The 17,767-nt window shown below is 46.0% G+C and overlaps 1 protein-coding gene across 2 annotated transcripts in view; it reads right to left on the reverse strand.

Moving 5' to 3' along the window:
- Positions 1-17,767, reverse strand: part of RFX7 (regulatory factor X7) — a 44,841-nt gene that overhangs the window by 26,392 nt on the left and 682 nt on the right. Inside the window, exon 1 of one of the 2 annotated variants that reach the window (XM_080980671.1) lies at positions 1,379-1,999. The exons of the other annotated variant lie outside the window; for it this stretch is intronic. The gene's annotated coding sequence lies outside the window, so the exon portion shown is untranslated. Of the gene's footprint in view, positions 1-1,378; positions 2,000-17,767 lie in introns of those variants that run through there. 2 annotated transcript variants of the gene reach the window in all.

Here is a 17,767-nt window from a genome sequence, read left to right on the forward strand (position 1 = left end):
CTGATGAGCAAGCATCAGATCACCACATGGACAGATGCATCAGCTGGGGGGTGGGGGAGAGAAGGCAGCAAGATCCAGCATGGGGATAGGGGTGGCACACGGCTGGCATGTGGGTCATTCTCCAAGGGGCAAGAGAAGGCCTCAACACCACACACTCAGCAACACACAGGGGGCAGCAGCTGAGCAATCATGCAAAGAACATGCAATTGACACACGGCTTTCATCAGGCTACCACAGCCTTCCCCAACCACATGTACTGGACCACCACTGCCATCTGGAGGCTGCCAGGCTGGGGGAGGCTGGGCTACTGTGATCCAGGCACCACCTTGCCATGCACCTCTTATCAATTCCACTTGCAATATCAGATTCAGGGATGTGACAATACCATGCTGTCCTGAACTGTGCCGGGGGGGGGGTGCAAAGGAAACTGCAGCAGAAACTTTTCTAACGCCTGCTATTCACTGATAAACCTTCAATGGAGCGCCACAAAACTTTGATTATCCCCTTCAAGAAGCGTGAACTGCAGAAAGGGAGAGAAGTGGCCATGACTGTGATGCCACAAAGGGTTTAATCTTCCGTGGCATCTCTAGGTAGGTAGGTAGGTAGGTAGGTATGTCAGGGGATGTTCCTCATCTGAAACCCTAGAGAGCCACTATTGCCTGTCAGTGTGAATACAAAGCTAAATGGATAAGTGGCCTGACTCAGGGATCACCTACACTTCTCTTTGTCCCGTGATTTCTAGTCATGGGTCCTAGAGGTTTTAGTATTGTCCCACTGCTTTCCCCGGGAAAACCCACTGTTTACTGCTGAATCATCAAACATCAATTGGGTGCCCTGGCTGGGCCTTGTTTTGGTCCTAGTGGTGGCCCTGCTGGACACGAAGCACTATTGGGACTCGGAAGTGGCCTGGTGGCAGGTACCAGCTGAGGGAGCCTCGCAGGGTGGACAGAGAATGCTTTGTGAGGGTAGCTTCAGGAGCAGAGGCACCTGAGTGGAGGGATGCTGGAAGATGGGAGTTGCTTAGGGGGCAGTGAGGAGGGTCAGTGCTGGTCTCATGAGGCTGGGAAGTTGGCAGGCAAAAAGGCATTTCGGAGGTGTCAGGAGCAGGAGATTTGGGGAGGCTTTTGGTTTGGTTACGCCTGAAACCCAGAAGTGGGGGGAGAGACTCAACCAAGCCCCACAGCACCTCCAGCTTGTGAGGAGACCCTCCCCAGAGCCCAAGAAGGACACCCCCTTTGAGCTCCAGGGAGGGTCTCCTTGCAAGCTGGAGGCACAGTGGGGTGCACCCCACTTAAACATATATCACTTATGTGCACAAGGGGCCGGAACGTAACCCCACATAAGTGGGGAGTCTCCTGTACTGTAATTTAATTCATACCAGGAAATGGAGGGAGAGCGCTGGAGAGTCCTCGTGGCTCAAGAGGAAACCCTCCCTGCAGCCCGAAGAGGACTTCAGTGAGAGCGGAGAGGAGACCGGAGGCGCAGCAGGGCTTTGCTTTCTGCACGTCCTCCAGCCTCCTGCTGGCCCCACAGCTTCAGTTCCAGTTGTGGATATTTTTGGTACAGTATTTTTGATCTGGATTGGAGAGAGAGTGGGAGAGAGGGCATTGAAAGTGTGTTTACATGTTTTCCACTTATGCACCGGAACATAACCCCCATGTAAGTGGGGAGTCGCCTGTAATGAAGGCAACCAGAGGACTCCTCAAAGGAGGAAGCCACTGTAAAGAAGGCCCCCAATCAAACAACAACCACCACCACCCATTTCTGGAGGGGAAGAGGTCAAAGCAGCCAAACACAACTGTAATTTGCTTTTGTGGGGTACAAAGGGAAAGGGAGCTGACTTTCACCCTCAACTATAGAAGTAGAACAAGTCACCAACCAACCAACAAGCAGGGGCTACTGAAAATAAGGTGTCAATTAATCACTTCTCTCTTTCACACACACACATTATTCCACAGAAATAATAATAAAAGAAACAATAAAAATACCAAATCAGAACAGGTATTTAATGTGATGGGTGTACTGTCTACCATCTTCAGTCACAAATCCACAGATACACCATGGACCACCTGAACAAGGCTTGTGGATCAGAGTTTGGGAACCCATGGTTTAGACAAATTCATTGAGGACAATAAGGCTCTCAATGGCTGCAAGCCATTATGGCCATGTCCTGCCTCCATAGTCAAAGGCAGTAAATGTCTCTGAATATTTTGAATACTGGAGAAAAGTGAGTCGAAGAGGGTTCATGTGCCCATGTCCTACCTATTGGCTTCCCTTTGGGGGCATCTGGTTGGCCACCATGAGAAAAGGATGCTAAGACTAGATCAGGGGTAGGCAACCTAAGGCCCGTGGGCCGGATGTGGCCCAATTGCCTTCTCAATCCAGCCCATGGAAGGTCCGGGAATCAGCATGTTTTGCATCTCTGGGTTATTTGTGGGGCCTGCCTGGTGTTTTTACATGAGTAGAATGTGTGCTTTTATTTAAAATGCATCTCTGGGTTATTTGTGGGGTCTGCCTGGTGTTTCTACATGAGTAGAATGTGTTTTTTTATTATTATTTAAAATGCATCTCTGGGTTATTTGTGGGGCATAGGAATTTGTTCATTCCCGCCCCCAAAAAAGTATAGTCCGGCCCATCACATGGTCTGAGGGACGGTGGACCGGCCCACGGCTGAAAAAGGTTGCTGACCCCTGGACTAGATGAACCCCCTTTGGGTTGATCCAGCACCCAGGCTCTTCTTACATTCTTTAAAGAAAACAACACACACACAAATACACACTGCACGCCATATAATATATTAAGTCAACAGAGGCAGCCTCTACTCAGTATCAACAGCTTAATGTTTCCCTGCACAACAGGAGCCAAGTAGAATGCATTGACAACACAGCACATTCCTGGCAGCGTGGATTACAATACTCTGCAAACAAGGAGCTCGCCAGGTTGCAGCAGCATCAGTGTGGAAGGAGAAGAAAAGACAGTGGAGGGAGGGGGCAGAGCAGCCGAAAAGAAGGCATGAGGGGCTATTTAGGTGAGCTTCCCCAGCAGCAGCACAGCCCACTCCTTGCTGCTAGGGAGAGAGGACCTTCCTTCTTCTGGCCCAGCAATAATTGCTTGAGGAAGCACAACAAGGCGCAACTTTTCTATTCCTACAACCATCTGCGTATAATAAAACAATGAATACCTCATGAGAAACTCTGAGTCAAAGACACTGTCTTGCCCAAAATCAACAATCAAGTTCATAAATCTTTATAGATTCGAACTCCCATCTCCAAGCTTTGACTTTTAGTGAAATGAAAGTTGTTTTGCAAAAGCTTAATTGTCCACGGCAACCAGAAAACGCATCCATGTAACTGGAATTTGAGGGTTTTGGTTTAAAAAACAAAACAAAACAGGAACCCATCAAGCAGATAATATCTTGCTTGCGATTAACAAAGGTCATTACTTAAACAAAGGCTCCTGAAGAACCTACAATTGTTTCCCCAGCACCACCAGCAAGTGATAAAAGCATCAACGTCATGTTCTCTTCAACTTACGTGAAGGCAGAAAAAATGTCACTCGCAAGTAACAAGAAGTTGGTCATCCTCAAGACTCAGGCTGCTACTGTGAAACCCCTGAGCTCGGCCTGCCATGAAGGAGTTCAAACTTGGACAAGTCCACCACCTCTTATAAATGAGCCAAAGCAAAATCCAACCTAGTCATCCTCTGTCTGTTGACTTTCTCTGTTCTCAATTCGACATCATGGCTCCTCCAGTTGGGCTTTATTTGGTCTTGCTTTGTTGCTTGCAAAAGATGTAAGCATCTCTCACTGGTCCAATGTGACTAGTTCAAAGTTTGGTGTCATAAAGAGCAGGGAGCACCAGTTCCTCCATCACTACTCCCACCTCTGCTCCTCTGCCTGTATCTTGATTCTCAAACCCCCACCCCCACCTTCGGCTTCATGCTACTGTTTGGAGATACACACGGAAGTCCTGTTCAGACATCGATGCTTAATCACAGCCTAGCACGACAGGAGCAAGCCTAGGGGAGCATCAGGCTCCTCCATGCCACAGCCACAAGGACAGGTTTGGAAGCTTTTGCTTCCAGTTCAGATGGACTGCAGCTTGTCATTTTGTCCAACACAATAAAACTGGTTTCAAGTGTCTCATTTAAAAAACATTTTTAAAAAACAACAACAACAGGTGCTTAAAAGCCTAAAGGACTTAGGCCCCAAATATCTGAAAGACCTTCTCCATCCCTACAGATCCTCTTTGGTATGAAGATCAGAGGGGCTGTGGGGCTCTTTTGGTAGTTTCATCACCTTCAGAAGTGCAAGATATGGTAGCCAGGAAGAGACATTCTATGTGGCAGCTCTTATATTGTGGCTCTCGCTCCACACAGAGGCGCACCTGAGCATCTTCATTGCATAGCTTTTGACATATGCTGAAGACAGACCTCTGCGCCATGGCCTTTCACAGGTAAGCGTTTTGTTGTTATTTGTGGGACACACCACTTTGGATGAATCTGCACTGTTCTGTTGGAACAGCTTTGGTTTTACTTGTCTTTATAGCTGTATACTGCTATAAAAATATATATAAACTGCTTTTATACTGCTGTTACTCACCCTAGGTCTTTGTAGTAAAGGGCAGGTCAAATCAAGTAAATAAATAATAATATTACCCAAAATGTGTCCATTCTAACAAAGCAGCAAACTGCAAACAAGCAAAACCAGAAGTGATAGCTTCTCTAGACTTATCACAGCCACACTGAAGGAGGGGGAAAGGAGTGAACCACAGACTTATTTATGCTCGTCCACATCACACCAGGCCCTGGGTATCTGATGGTGTGCAAATAGGGCCACAGAAGCAGCAAACTGGCATGTAGGAAGAGTTGAAAAAAGGGTTTCAACTCATACAAATCTTGTTTTTTGAAGTCTGTGAAGCTGAGCATCAGTTCGAAAGTTTGCCTTCAGTCTTAGTTCGCCTAGTGCTCTTCAGATATTATGGACTGCAACTCCCATCAGCCCCAGCCAGCAATGACATAAGACGCTGAAGCTAAAGGGAGACTAGTCCAAAAAAATCTGGAAAGCACCAGATTTGGGGGGGGGGGCTGGGGGCTGGGGCTGGCTTACAATCTGAAGTTATGATCTCCAAGACATTTAGTTCTTAATATCATGCACAATGATAATGATGATAATACTGTACGAATGAGCCTGTCATTAAAACTTGACAAAATATCCACATTTACTGCTAGTTCATAATATTATGACCAAGGGGTGGCAGCTGCCTCCCCTAAACCAAGTAAATCAAGAAATATACTTAACTAACTGAGGTTCCGCCCCCCCCATATGAAGCCTGCCCCCGCCCTAACAAAAATCCTGGCTACGCCCATGGATCTGTGGTGAATTGCCCTGAAAACTTTGTTATGGAGTGGCCTGCAAGTACTCTAAAGCATGCGTAGGCAAACTAAGGCCGGGGGGCCAGATCCGGCCCAATCACCTTCTCAATCCAGCCCGCGGATGGTCTGGAATCAGCGTGTTTTTACATGAGTAGAATGTGTCCTTTTATTTAAAATGCATCTCTGGGATATTTGTGAGGCATAGGAATTCGTTCACTCCTCCCCTCATATGGTCCGGCCCCCCACAAGGTCTGAGGGACAGTGGACCGGCCCCCTACTGAAAACATTTGCTGACCCCTGCTCTAACGGAATAAGTGCAGTACAGAATTGTTCACACTTCAAGGTTTTTCCACAGGAAATCTGAGTGTATTCTTATTCTGTGTAATAATTTTGAATAAAGTACTGTTTACATCTGAACGTAACCTTCCTTGTTGTTCGATACAGACAGCCTTTCTAAGTATGTGCTTAGCTAACGTGTACATTTACTCACAAGTAAGTTCTGCCAAGTTCAATGGGGCTTACTCCCAAGAAAACATGCATTGCGCTGCAGAGGGCCAGCGCTACAAGATGCCGCATTCCGACATTAGGATGGTGCTTGTGGTGTCTGCTCAAATAAAAACTAAAGGATTTATATTTCAAAAATTCATCAGGAACTCAACTTTGTCAACTTTTACTTTGAGAACATGACAATATAATAAATAAATAAAAGACCATTTCTAAACTGCGTTATAGAAAAACCTCCAATAAAAGCTTAAAAAGTATGTTATAGATATATAACAAAATCAGTACAAACGATCAGAGCAGCAGTAAAAATACAGAACTTCAATAAAACTCTGTAATATACAACAACAACAACAACAACAACAACAACAACAACAACAACACGCCAGGGTTCAGCTTACAGATCAGGTAAAGGCTGGGGGGGGGGGGGAATTTGCCTCTTCAAAAGTTGTCTGAAGCATGTACCATATTTTCGCTCTATAAGACACACCAGACCATAAGGTGCACCTAGTTTTTGGAGGAGGAAAACAAGAAAAAAAATCTTCTGAATCTCAGAAACCAGAACAGCAAGAGGGATCGCTGCACAGCAATCCCTCTTACTGTTCTGGCTTCTGGGATAGCTGCGCAGCCTGCATTCACTCCATAAGATGCACACACATTTCCCCTTACTTTTTAGGAGGGAAAAAGTGAGTCTTATAGAGCAAAAAATACAGTAATTGATGGTGAAAATGCCCTTTAATGGGACACTGCCATAGAATATTTCAGGGGCAGCATTTTTTTGAATCAGATCACCTTCTCTCAGTGTCCCAGGTTTGTTGTGAGAATAAAATGGGGGGTGGGGGGTTAGAACTATATACAGGCAATGGCTATTTTACACTTGTTCAATGCACGCATGTCGTGCAAGTGCACATCGCTGCAACCTAGAAGTGGCCAGAAAAGGGGACAGAACAGGGTTTGCTTACACGTGCTCTGCCAACATGTGCAGGGGCCACGCAAATCAGGGGTTGCTGCACATGCAGGTCCGGCTGACTGAAGACAATGAAAATCGTTCATGAGCCGAGCGTTCACATAACGAGATGATGATTTCCATTTATTCCTATGGGAAAATTTCTAATGCATTCCCAGACACAGAATTTTGACCCCCAAAAGCCGAAACAAAAAACAGGAAAACTGCTCTGATTTGTTGGATCATTCTCCCTCCTTTCCTCTGCCAACCAACAGAAGGCAAACAAGGAATTATAAAAAAATGCTCTCTGTTTGGAATATGTGGTGTGAATAGCGAGGTTTAGACGCTAAATCCTCATGTTTGGATAAGTGAATTTTCGCACCGCAAATGTTCGGAAAGCAGGACCTGCATGTACACAACCTTGAACTCAGAGGAAAAATTGGGTATAAATGAATTAAAATAAATTATAACTATGGCTACCTCCTCCTCCTGCAATTATGCCTGAGACTCCATGAAATATTTTAAAATGCTGTTGTTGTTTAGGTGCCTTGTCTCCCTCCACAATAAACATCTATCCTGAGCTGAAACAAACCCCTCCCCCATACAAATGTGACTACCATTACTCAAGCAAGGCGGAAGGGATTAACAACAAAAGTTAAATGACAGGTAACCACACACAAAGCTTTTATTGCAGTCCTGCCTCCTGGCTCAGTCCACTGACTTCAGTGAATGTCTGAAAGGATCAGCAGATCCAGCAACTGTTTTATTTCTTTAAAACTAGGATCTATCATTGTAGGAACCACACAGTTTCCAGTTGTGCATGATACCAGCTGGAAGTTGCTTGGAAAGTGAGGTTGGCTTCCTCTACCCTCCAAATATTTTCTGGCTAACTCACCACCTGGAGGAAGGGCACACCCAGTTCCTTATGTATCCCTAAGGCACAAATACATCATCTACGCCCAAATTTGCTATCAAAAGCAACCTGTGTGTGTTGATGTGTTAGAGGCAACAGGAAACAATACATAAACACAGGCAGATATTCTCTCTCTCACTCACTCTCTCTCTTTTCACACACACACACACACACACACACACGTACCTAGTAGTTCACTGATGAACAATGGTGGGTGAAACAATCAGAAACGAGACTGTTAAGGTGCTCTGGCTGCAGGAGGCAGCAGATCAAGCCAGCTTTGCATGAAAATGATTTTTTTAAAGCGGCGATAGAAACTCAAGATACATAAGCTTGGTGCCAAATGGCTCCTTAAACCAAGTGGCCAAAATGGAACGTCAAGTTCTCTGATTTTTCAAATGATGGACTGACTGTGATTATCAGTTAAACATCTGGCTAGTTCAGATGACAACCTTGAGCTAGGTTAAGAACTTTGAGAACTAAAAGAAGAAAAATCACTTTATCCAGGGATAGTCCACATACATATTGCTCTATTCCTACCTTTTTTTCCTTAATAGTGACATGGGCCATTCATAACGTTAAGAATATTCTTCACAACTGTGAGCAGGGCAGTGGGGTGGGGGTAAGTGAAGACAGGCTACAATAATTAACTATAATGTTATTCACTGCTCCTGCTAAGGCTGAACAGAAAAAAGCATGTTGGTTCCTGAAATTCATCCTGATTGTGCAAATAAAATATAGCTGATAGAATTCTACAGAATGTGGTATTAGTGTGCGAAAACAGTCAAGATCCACAGGCATGCACCTCCAGATGGAGATGTCAGGCGCCATCCCGGCACCCAGGCATCTTCACTTGATTGCAAGCGGCCAATAGGTAAAGGTAAAGGGACCCCTGACCATTAGGTCCAGTCGTGACTGACTCTGGGGTTGCGGCACTCATCTCGCTTTAATGGCCAAGGGAGCCGGCGTACAGCTTCCGGGTCATGTGGCCAGCATGACTAAGCCGCTTCTGGCGAACCAGAGCAGCACACGGAAACGCAGTTTACCTTCCCGCCTATTTATCTACTTGCACTTTGACGTGCTTTTGAACTGCTAGGTGGACAGGAGCAGTGACTGAGCAACGGGAGCTCACCCCGTTGCGGGGATTCGAACCGCCAACCTTCTGATCAGCAAGTCCTAGGCTCTGTGGTTTAACCCACAGCGCCAATAGTCAGGCACAAATTGCGCCTGGTGCCTGGCTAATTTCAAACACTGTCTTTAAGCAATTTGGGTGAAAGGAAAATACAAAGAATGACAAGCTCCACTGGAAGTTCTCAAAAGACAGCAAAGTGGACAACTGTCTTGTAAGACATTTAGTTGCCCACAGAGGGGACTGGGGAACTACAGCACCTCAACACACACACTAATTAAAATGGGTGAAAAGCAAATCCAGCAGCAAATCCACCTGGAAAAGTTCTACTGAAATGAACAGGGGCTGGGCCATGCCAGCATCACTGTTTTCTTTACATTTCTAGCATTATCCTTATGGGACATCTGCTGGGGGAAAACACTAGCCTGCCTCCTTAATGGGACTTGCAATCCACTGCCTTGATAGCGTAAGTTCTGGTGAAGATGCTTTAATTACAAGGGCTTGGGGCAGATAGGTTGGGCACTTGACCCACTCTGAATCACTGAGGAACTAGGACTTTTGCAACCCTTTCTTTGAGATAGCCAAACGGCCTCAAAAACTGGATAAAAAACTGGGATTGTGTTTATCCATGGGGTCCTCTTCAATGAAAGCTGCTGTTCTTGGAGACCAAAATTCTACACACAACAGATACGACATCAGAACGGCACATCAGAAAGTGTGGAAGGCAAATAACTTTGGGAATATGTGCAAGCCACTTGTTGGATCAATGTCTTAGCTGGCATTTTGTTTATGTACGCCCCATGTAGCTGCTGTTGCGCCCTGTAACCTTTTGCCTGCCTATGTACCACTCTGATTTGGCATTAAAGCCTTTGGCAGAAACAGGGTTGGGATTTTTGATTTCTTTGTGTTGCAGTGAGGGTCATGTCAAAAGGGGCTGGTGAGGATGCCATTCAAGCTGTACCAAAGCTGAGCCAAACTACAACAACTTCACTAACTTCTGACAGGACCCTGATCTATCAGGATTATCGTCTAGGCAGCCCAATATATGTGTGGTTGCTCTAAAGAACATTTAGAAGCTCTGCCTGGTTCAGGATACAGAAGCATGCAGAGACAAGAGCACATCTGCCCCTTTCTGAAGCAGTCACATGGTGGGTCCCAGTTGACTTCTAGCCCTGGGTAGCACCCAAAACACCTGTCTCCAGCTTACTTGGAAAGAAAGGCCTTGGCCTCATTTCTGTGACTTTCTCACGGAAGAATGATGGGAGGTGGCACCAAGAATGAGACTGTCTCCTTCCCCCCAAGTGAGGAAATATCAAAACGGGGGACAGGGTTTCACTCTCACACACCAACATGTAAATGTGTGAGGCACTGCTTGGCAGATGGTTGCAGGGGTTGCATTAACTGGCAACCATGTGAAAGTTGTAGCACCAGCCTTCCCTGAACCTGGTCTGGCACTCTGCAGATGTTTGGGGCTACAGCTTCTGTAAGTCCCAGCCAGCATGACCGCACATTACCGGGGCTGACAGCACTGCTGTGTTGCCTGTGGCTGATAGGAGCTGTAGTGCCACACATCTGCAGGGCACCAGGTTGACCAGCTGGATCTGGCCAACGGGGGCCCCTCCAGTCCAGCATCCTGGTCTCACAGTGGCCAACCAGATGCCCTAACGGGGCAAGCCCACCAGCAATAGCACTCACAAGTGGAACACACTTTAGCAGCCTTAGTGAAATTGCAGACTGACTCTCAAAAGTCTGGAGCATCAGAGATGTCTGTCGACAGTCTCTTTGTCAAATACACCCTCCACAAACACACAGTGGGCCATACAATGCTCACTCCGCCCTAATTTTTTATTTTTACCTTCTTCTTTTTTCACACCGCCCTAAATTAACCAAAATCCCATATTCACAAGCAGTTGAGCTGAACAAAGATCTATCTCCCTTTTGATGTTTAAGTGTCTGGACACAAAAGCGATTAGCATAAAAGCTTTAATGAATCTAAAATAAAAACAGAAACACAGAGATTGAATCCCAAAAGTGCAGCAAAGGCTGGGGCAATTTGCAACCCTGCCCTAAATGACACTAATCAGGGCTGTCTGGGCGCTGCTGCTCAGGCCTGGTCTTTTTGTCTAGACTTGTAATCCATGAAGGAGAAAAGGGGAAATAAAGAGCTCAGAGATCAGCTTGGGCCTTTTCATCAGTACTGTAAGAGGAAAAAACCAGTTCATGGCCAGAAAAACAAAACAAAAACAGCATCGGTATGTAGCTCACTGATGCCTGTGTTGCATTTCGATTATTGTATATATAAAGACACATACGCCTCAATTGGACAACGAAGCAGACACCATTTCATCATATCCATTTCAGATGGGCAGAAAAGAATAATCCTGACAGGATGAGAAGACACCAAATCATTTTAATTTTACACAATACTTAATCAGCTGCAAGAAAAGAGTCGATTGTTATGGCTGCAACCCATTTAAAACTTATTAATTTTATTTATTAATTAATTTTGCATACATCCTTCATCCAAAGATCACAGTCCAGGTCACAACAGAAAAATACAAAACGAGAACACAAAAGACATAATAAAACAAAAACAAATCCGGTTATAGAGAAACGTTTTTGCCTGGTGCCTAAAGATATGTAATGAAGGTGCCAGGTGAGCCTCCCTAGGGAAAGCATTCCACAAACAGGGAGCCAGCGCAGAAAAAGCGACCTCTTGTGGAGGTGGCACACAAAGAATGGCCTCAGATGATCATCACAGGGTCCAGGTTGGTTCATATGGGGAGAGGTGGTCCTTGAGGTACTGCAGTCCTAAGCCAATTAAGGCTGTACAGTGGTACCTCTGGTTACGAACTTAATTCGTTCCGGATGTCCGTTCTTAAGCTGAAACCGTTCTTATCCCGAGGAGCGCTTTTGCTAATGGGGCCACCAGAGGCGCGCGATTTCCATTTGCACCCTGGGGCAAAGTTCGCAACCAGAAGCAGCTACTTCCAGGTTAGCAGAGCTCGTAACCTCAAGCGTTCGTAACCTGAAGCGTCCGTAACCAGAGGCACCACTGTATAGGTCAAAACCAGCACTTTCAATTGGGCTTGAAAACTAATTGGCAGCCAGTGCTGTGTGGCCAAGATCAGTGTAATATGCTCAAACCATCTTGCCCCTGACCACTTAATTCTGCACCAGCTGAAGTTTCCAAACCATCTTCAGAAGCAGCCCTACATATAACACGTTGCAGAAATCTAATCTAGAGGTTACCAGAGCGTAGGCAACATAAATTAAGCTATCCATGCCAGATAGGGGTGCATCTCGCCCACCAACCAAAGCCGATGGAAGCCAGTCTGTGCCACTGAGGCCACCTGAGCCACAAGTTACTGCAAAGGATCTAGAAGCAGTCCCAAAGTTATGTATCTGCTCCTTCAGAGGGAGTGTAACCCCAAAGTGTTAGAAACTCAGATATATAAGCTAGGTGCCAAATGGCTCCTTAAACCGAAGTTGCAGTCACCAAAACCTGCTTACCTGCTTAAGAAAGATGGAGGGACCAGTCAGATGGAGAAGTCAGTCACCAGCCTAGCATCCAGAGATCTCCACTTGGTCGCAATTGGACCCACGCCAGTCACAAAAAGAGCCTGGCAAATTTTGAACCTTGGGTGGCTTTCACACGTGTCGGACCACAACTCCCATCAACCTTGGTCAGCATGGCTGCGTTATGATGCTGGGGCAATGAGAGTTGTACTCCAAAACATCTGCCAGGGCTGATGGGAATTACAATCTAAAACATCTGGAGGGCACCAGGCTGACAAAGGCCATAAAATGTTAAATTTAAAATATAGTACCAACAGCAGAAGCCAGATAACAGATGATAACAGCAATGCAGATCTAACAAATGCTCCCCCCGCCCCAAAAAAGAAGAAAAAATTATGAAAACTTTGTAAATAAATATGTCTTCAGCTCACACCAGAAAGATGGTAAGGCATTCCACAACTGGGGCACCAACACCAAAAACGTCACCCACCACAACTCATTTGGCAGGGCACTTGGATAAAGACCTCTGAATGTGATCCTAGGGCCAATCTGGGACAGACACAATCTGTAGTTTATAAAAAGTTTAGCTGTGAGCTGCTTTGAGCAAGTAATCTGGTCTCTGATTCACTCCAATTCAGCGTGCTGGTTTTCACATAATGGGACAGGGCTTGGGACCTCAGTGCCCAACAGACTGCCTTCTCTCATTTGTACCTGTTCATACCTTGAGGCAACTTTTGTCAGCTTGGTTCAATCCATAGGTGTCAGACTATAACTCCCATCAGGCCAGCATCTGCAGGATGGTGTTGAGGGTGATGGGCATTGTAGTGGAAAAGCATCTGGAGGGCACCAGGTTGGGAAAGCCTGCCCCAAGGTCATCTGCAGAGGCCCTTTGCCATGCGCCTAGAGAACCGGTTCTACAAGTACCTCATAATATAACAAATATTGCCTGTCAAACTCATTTTAATTTCCAGAATAAATTCTGTTGTGGCTAAAGCAAGAAACAATATTGCTGGCCAAGGCCTCAACCGACCAAATGCACTGTGGTCCTTACAGACTTGTTATCATCTCCAAGTCTTCCATTTTAGTAACTGCTATATATCGCTGTAGCCTTTAAAAGTGACAATGGGGAGAGCAGGTTTAATTAGTAATCAACTACAGGATTATTTGATCAATCGGTGGCGGAGGGGGAATTAGTGAGGTAAACTTTTAGCTGTTGGGAATGCAAATTAAAGGGGAGGCACATTTTGGCACTAGTGTGCCCACTGCAATAGGGAGATTAAAAGGTGAGCCATCCTTCTATCACCAAACAGAAGCTCTTCTTTCAATTTTGTAAGCTACTTTAATTATCTTAAAATAGCGTCTATACTGAGGTATTGTTTTTAATTGCAAACCACTAAAAGGCAAATGAATTGTCATTAAAAAGTTATTTTAGGAGAGTGACAATTCTAATAATTCATTGAAGCAAACTTAGGTATAACATTTTATTGATATATAACAATTTAATTTTTTATATTTTTTGTAGCCTCACCTTTCCTCCAGGAAAATGTAAAAGGCTCTACCCATCTCCATTTCCCCCCTCCTCAACCCAATTTCCCCTCTGAGGTAGTTTAGGCCAAGAGACAGTGGTTGAACTAGAAGCTTTGTGGCTGTGTGGGATTTGAACTTGGGTCCCTCCCCTAGTGCTCACCTGGAGGTGTACTGCACTTTTAGGCACAGGCAGTGATCCTTTCACACAGGGGCTCTGTTCCCGGCCGCCACACACACCGGCAAAGTGTATATAAGTGCACCCCACCCTGTTACATCCCATTCTGCCCCGCCCCCATTCTGCCTTCTTTTGGGTTCAAAAAGATCTGTGTGTCAGCGATGACATGTCAATTGGATATGTCTAAAATGGCTGCCACCTGTACTTGTTGACAATGGAGTGTGCATCCAAGGGTGAAGTCAGTAGCACCAACGTGACCTCCCTAGGGCGCAAGCCTGGGCAGTGTATCTGGAGGTCCCAGGCTCCCCCTCTTGACCTCGCTGATGTGGCTCAAAGGGAAGCAGAGCAAGACATTTGGCACCAGCTTGGCTGCTGTTGCCCGAAGGAGGCGTACACCATCCAACCATCTTAGGGACCCCACTCCAGTTTTGTGTAGGGCTTACTCCTTAGCCTTTTCTTCATGCAAAGGTACCTCTCAGGTCATGGAGGTTTAAGATCAAAGTTTTCCTTCTCCTAGATGGGCTACCTTCCCAGGTTGACAAGCCCCCTCTACAGCTTGTGCAGAAACCTCCTTCTTAACCGTTGGACCCACCAACAGTGAAATCCTATGTAAGTTTATTTAGAATTTCAAAGAGCCTTTCAAATGGAAGTCTTAATCTCAATTGGTACCCGTACTGGATTTTAATTGATTTTATGTATGTGTGGTTCTTTAAAACTATTTTAATATAAATTTTTAAATTGTTTTCATCTATGCAATTATTTTAAGTTTTAATATATGTAGCAGATATCATACATACATACATACACACAAAATACTGTTATAAATTGCTCCAGGATGCCTCATAGAAGTGATTTATGAATTAAATAAGTAGCAATAATAATAATATAATTTATTTAGAATTAAGTCCCACTAAATTCAATGAGGCTTACTTCCTAGTAAGTGTGTTTTGGACTGCAGTCGAAGTCAGTCACATTAAATCCGACTTACGTTTCAGGAGTTAGCATACAGATTTTCAGATGCTCTTTTCAGTAATCCCAGCCAGAAAGACAAGGTTTCATTTTAAGCTTTATTGGTTAATGGAGAACACAGACCATTTGCCACCTTCCATACACAGCAATTTTTCTTACTTATTTATGGGATTTTTAGCCCACCCTACCCCAAACCTCAGGGCATTAGATCGGTGCAGTATTCCAGCGTGTAATGGAACTGCAAGTCTGAGCTATGCTCTACAAAATCCCTGGCTGAGCACATGGACTCCGGCAAAGAGTGAGAGAAGCCATTCAAGCTGAAGACTGTTTACTAGCAGTCCACTACAAAGCAACAGCAATGAAAACCAGCCCAGAGCACACACCAGGGCACAGTCTTCTGAGAGCACTGCACAAGATGCTTCTGAGCTGCTGTTTCACAGACACAAGGATACATGCAACAAGACACTACTCTATCTATACAATCCCAATTCCAGTTCCCAGTTCTGTTCCCAAAATCATGCGTATGAATTTGAATCACCATCCCACCTGTGGCCACACGATTGAGAAAATGGTGAAAGACTTGCCCAGTGGCTACGGAGCTTCAATGAGGGCTCACACGTTCCTCCTGCTCACTTGTGGTCCCCTGAGTGACCTTGGCCCACTCTCTCTCAGCTTACTAGCCCACCCCAAAGGGCTGATGTTGCAGAAATAAGAGGGCAGGGCCCTCGCAGGTGTGGCGCCAAGATGCGTGGAGGAAAGGTGAAACACAAATAAATCCCAGCTTCAAGACATGTTTTTTTGAAGCCTGAATGGCTGAGTTCAAGGGGACACACTTGTTGCTAAGCACACACAGGATCACAGACTCTGGGGCCAAGAGCAGCCAATGGGGAGATGGGGTTAAAAGGAAACTAATCCTTATTATCTGCAGCATGCGCCCAGAGCTAGAATCCTGAACACTTGAGACACAAGCTCATTCAAACTGGCGGGGCTTCCTTCCCAGACGCGGCATTCAGGATCACCTTTAGGGTAAGCAAAAAAGCTGCGCTGGCTGGTCACACTCCCAGTAACAGCACCATTCCAGCAGGCACTGCCACTGGGCATCCTCCATTCACTCCCATCAGGCTGACAAGCCAATCCCTAGCTAAAGCAGCCAAGGCTATGCAAAAACATTTGGCAGGTTGTCTATGTGTCTTTAAAAAAAAGATGTCCTAGAAGCCCCAATTTTATTGGGAATTAAAACAAACAATGCTATGGTGTTGTGCTTGAACTACGCCTATACACCCAAGTTCATATAAAAGGGAAGAGGTTTTACTTAGTAGCCATTTTGTCTTCCAACTTGGATGTTACACCTCCCCTGAAACCACTGATGTAAACACCCTATTCAAGAGGCTGATTTCTGAACACTAGGAGAATGGGGAAATATTTTAAGTGGGTGTCTAAAAAAATAATAATACTGTAAATCAAACACTTCAGTAGCAGCAGCAATTTAAGACACAGTCAGGATGCTGATGGAGAGAACTTCTAACTCATGGCATTCTGTAAACAAAACAATGGCAGCGAGCAGACTGGAGTCAGCAGACACCTCCTTTGCCTAGATTTTTAAAGGCTACTTAATGGTCTGTTCCCCAAAGCCTGTGTGCAATTCACCATCTCAAATGCAATCCCTTCACACAACCTGTATTGCTTCCACTGACAATTCAATCTGCCCCATATATTTTACACCATGTAGATCTCAATTTCAGATCAGCACTACAAATACCCAAAATGTCATTTTTAAACCACAAGAGCAAATGCATTAAAGGTTTCAAAGGACATCGTGCACACAGGGAAAGTGAAAGGCCTTTATACTGTGTTTTTCAAGCACTGAAAGACACTTCGTTTTCAGGAATTTTATTTTTGCACAGAAGTCGGTTCAGCTGAAAAAGGCTTCAAATGGAAGGCAAAGCTCGGGTGCCTCCCACTTCGCAAGCCAGTGTAGTGGCTAAATCCTCAATGGCAGACAGCGAGTCAGTCCCTGGCTTTAGGAGTGTACCCAAGGAACAACGTATTGCAGTCTTTTTTGAATGAACATCTTCTCCAGCTCTCTTGCTCAAAGGGGAGGTCTGATTCTGGCGGAAAACCCGGAGCAGTGCCGAGGAAACGGCGCCCTACGCTGCAAAAAAGGGGGGCTGCGGCGGCGGCAGCAGCTGTAAACAAGCGAGGGGCTGCTGCTGCTATTGCTGCTCAGCAAGAGGCAAGTCACCCCATTCTGGTGTTTGCAGCAAGGAGGGGAGGGAGAAAGAGATACATGTCAACATGCGGCAGAGGCGCCCCCGCCTCCTCCGACAAACGCGCCTTGGGGTGGGGGGGCGCTGGGCGGAGGAGGAGAGGGCGAGCCCAGCCAGCCGCCAGGCGAGGCGATGCCCCTTCACGGAACGACCTGCTGCTTTGCACACGACGGGGCGAGGCGTGGGGGGGGGGAGGCATGTCTCTCGCCTCCTGCCCCGGGCTGCACTGGACGCGACCGTGGATCGGGAAGCAGCCCCGTGCAAAGCAGAGCCTGGCGAGCTTTGTGTTGGGTCGCCAGCAAGCTAGCTAGGAAGCATGCGGGCAGACGTGCACCCTGCCTTGCGCGCCCAGCCCGACCCCTTCTCCATACGAGCGTGTCTGGCTCTGTCTGCCCGGGTCTGTCTCGCTCTCCCTCCGCAGAGCCGAGTAAACACATTTTCCATTTCC

The sequence above is a fragment of the Podarcis pityusensis genome, assembly GCF_964106645.2.
Source record: "Podarcis pityusensis genome assembly, chromosome: 14".
NCBI lineage: Eukaryota > Metazoa > Chordata > Lepidosauria > Squamata > Lacertidae > Podarcis > Podarcis pityusensis.